This window comes from Triticum aestivum, chromosome 1B, assembly GCF_018294505.1.
Source record: "Triticum aestivum cultivar Chinese Spring chromosome 1B, IWGSC CS RefSeq v2.1, whole genome shotgun sequence".
Classification (NCBI taxonomy): Eukaryota; Viridiplantae; Streptophyta; class Magnoliopsida; order Poales; family Poaceae; genus Triticum; species Triticum aestivum.
This window is the reverse complement of record NC_057795.1, coordinates 507,932,768-507,936,608: the sequence shown is the minus strand read 5'-3', so window position 1 is coordinate 507,936,608 and position 3,841 is coordinate 507,932,768.

Genomic DNA, 3,841 nt, shown 5'->3' with positions numbered 1-3,841 from the left:
AAGAGGCCGGGGCTGACACCCCTCCGGCCACGGGAAAAAGGCATGTCCTGCGGTGGGCCAGCTCTGGTGAGCCGGTCCGGTACAGCAGGACCGAGCAGCGGCAAGAGGTCCAGGGGGGTCCACGCGCCTGACGAGGGCCGCAACAACGAAGAGGGTGGCGAAGGGCGCGGTAGCGAAGAGGAAGACGATCGCCTCTTCTTTGTCCAAGAGTTGCCGGACTCCATCCCTGTCCCCTCCTCCCGCAGATGTCGACACAGAGGTCGTCTTCGATTTTGGGTCTCTCAGCCCAAGGAGGAAGAGGAAGGCAGCGGAAGAGGAGGTGGAGGACGAGTAAGTATCTTGCCCTTCGTCATCTCCGTCCTTTCAGACTGCGCTGCTTTTCTTGACTTGATTTCGTCTTTGCAGGGACAGGGAGACACTGGCCCAGAGGGTGGCAAAGAGGGCCAGGGCCTCGACGGGCGACCAGCCCCCGGCGGGCACTTCCCGCACGCAGGTGGTGGAGATCAGCCCGGACAGCAGCCCTCGACGCAGCCCCCGCCTCAGCCCCCAGCGTGCGTTCACCACTCACTCCTCATCAACGTGTGTTGGGGTACGATTGAGGGAGTCCTGGATTAGGGGGTATCGGGACAGCCGGACTATATACATCGTCCGGACTATTGAAGCATGAAGATACAAGATTCAAGACTCCGGCCCGTGTCCGGATGGGACTCTCCTTTGCATGGAAGACAAGCTTGGCAATCCGGATATTATATTTCCTTCCTTGTAACTGACTCCATGTAAACCCTAGCCCTCTCCAATGTCTATATAAACCGGAGAGGATGGTCCTTAGACGGTCGATCACATTTACAATCATACCATCATAGACTAGCTCCTAGGGTTTAGCCTCTACGATCTCGTGGTAGATCTACTCTTGTATTACTCATATCTTCAATATTAATCAAGCAGGAAGTAGGGTTTTACCTCCATCGAGAGGGCCCGAACCTGGGTAAACATTGTGTCCCTTGCTTCCTGTTACCATCAGCCTAAGACGTACAGATCGGGACCCCCTACCCGAGATCCGCCGGTATTGACACTGACATTGGTGCTTTCATTGAGAGTTCCTCGGTGTCATCGCTTCGAGGCTTGATGGCGCCTTCAATCGCCAACAAAACGGTCCAGGGCGAGACTTTTCTCCCCGGATAGATCTTTGTGTTCAGCGGCTCCCGCTGCGGGCCAATTCGCTTGGTCATCAGGAGCAGATCGACAGCTACGCCCCTGGCCACCAGATTAGGTTCGGAAACTTGAACTACACGATAGATATTCGCGGAGACTTGATCTTCGACGGATTCGGGCCTATGCCAGGAGCGCCGGATAGTCATGACGAGCACGGCCTAGACCTGCTGTGGGACAATGCTCGGGGTATCACCCCTGCAGTGCCCCGGATCTAAATCCGGAGCAGGTTGCATTGCCCAAGGACGAAGGGGTGGACCCCACCCCGCAGGCTGCATACCCATCGGTGCTGGAGCCGAACACAGGTCTCTCCTCTATGGAGGCCTGTAACCCCGGGCCCCCGGACTTGTATCCGGTTGTTGGTTCCGGTTCGCACACCCTTGAGCCAGTCGAGCCAGGTTGGGCTCCGGTAATGGAGTTTACTGCTGCGGACATCTTTCAGCACTCGCCCTTTGGCGACATGCTGAACTCATTAAAGTCTCTCTCTTTGTCAGGAGGCTCAGGGCCGAACTATGTCCGGCTTGAGTGGGAAGCAGGTGACGAAGGAATTCGCTGCCCACCCACCACCCACTTTATCGGCACGGTCGATGATTTAACCGACGTGCTTAACTTCGAATCCGAAGACATCGACGGTATGTACGACGATGCAGGAGACGTACAGGAGCCACCGCTCACAGGGCGGTGGAAAGCCACCTCTTCATACGATATATATATGGTGGACACTCCGAAAGAAACCAATAGCGATAAGGCAACGGAGGATAACCCCTCCAAGAAGAAAGCAAAGCATGGGTGACGGTGTCCTGGACTAGGGGGTACTCACCACGTCGTCCCCCGATCAGTTAGATTAGGACGAGGACCCCCATGGCTGTATACTCATGGGCCAGTTCGGACAGTTGCCACATACAAGGAAGATTCCACAAGACTTGGAGATCAAGACAAGGACTCCTCCCCCACCGGCGTATTCGGCTAGGACTCTTGTTACCCTAGGCCTATGGTGCATTATATAAACCGAGGCCAGGCTAGTCGATAGATTATGACATTACTCATCATACCTCTAGGGTTTAGACCACAACATATGATCTAGGGTAGATCAACTCTTGTAACCCCTATACTCATTATAGTCAATCAAGCAGCATGTAGGGTATTATCTCATCAAGCCCGAAGCTGGGTAAAATCCCGTGTTCATGTTACCATCGACCCTAAGACCCACAGCTTGGGACCCCCTACCCGAGATCCGCCGGTTTTGACACCGACATTGGTGCTTTCATTGAGAGTTCCGCTGTGTGATCGGCGAAAGGATCAATGGCTCAACTGCAGGTCAACTGCGACGTCAGTTTCTTCGTCACCAGGTCGACTGGTCACCTTGGCTTGACCGAGGGATGCACCGTACCTCCGATCGTCATGTTCGGATGAGGGCTTTCATCAACATCAACTCCGATCTCTATCAAGATCATGGAGGAGTCATTCATGGAGCTCGGGGGCTCAACGTCAACATTGCCCTCGGGAGATCGTGCTGTTTTTCTGGACAGCAAAATTGTATCCACCGCCACCTCCTCCTTGAGTGTCGCCTAGACGATTGCTTTGGTGGAATTATACGGAATTAAGTCTACAACAACCCTGCGAAAATTTCGTTGAGTTTCGATGGAGGAATCTCCTGCAATCTCCGATATACCGGAGCCCTGTTGAATCTGGACGAGAATCTGGACGAGTTTGGAGTGGGGTGTACAGCATCTAGCTCGGATGTCCTTTGGAAGATCCAACCGTTGATCGGCTACGGAATTCCCATATCTACCACCTTCCAAGAATTCAGCTCGATCCGACCGTCCAAACTCCAGTAACCTTCCAATTTGTGCACCACTTTTTGGATCTGTTTTCTGCGTGAGAACGAATCCGACCTATGTTCATCTTCTTTATGAACAGGATTTCGGACATCCTTTTTGAAGGACATTTTCATATGTGGTATTGTGTTTTATTCTCAAACACATCCCATTATTATTAAAAGTATTTTTACAATATGATCTTCACCATCGCGCCGGTGTCGAACTGGCCCGACAACATCACTCCACGGCGGCCGACCTGCGCTAGACACGTCGTCGCTTTGTTGAGCCGAGCTCAACTTCTTCGGATCGTCATCTCGGCCGGCCAAACAATAGTTCGGCATTGCGAAGGATAAATCATCACCAACATCTCCGCCCCACGAATTACACGGAGCGGGCACACCGGCATCGCCGCACAGTCACTTCTTCAAGCCAGCATTGATCACGTCACAAGCTACGACCTGCATCGGCATGGCCGAACTGTTGCTTCATCGAGCCGATGTCCATCACCCCGAACTACTTCAACAGCTCGGCTAACACATCTCCTCACCGACCTGCTCCGTCTCCTCGTCTGAACTAAGGGCTTCGTCATCCCTTCATGAACTTACCTCGGAGACTCCGGCGTTACCGGCCTACCAACTTCATTACATTAGCTGGACCACGGGCTTTGCCTCGGCGAGCCAGCCTTTGCCGGCATCGTCATGCCTTCGCTTCATCACCCATCAGGCAATGGGTGTGCGGATCGAGTCCCAATTTTGGGAGTAACCTTTCTTCGGACCGCTACAACAAATAAACCAGGTGCTATTAATCCCAAC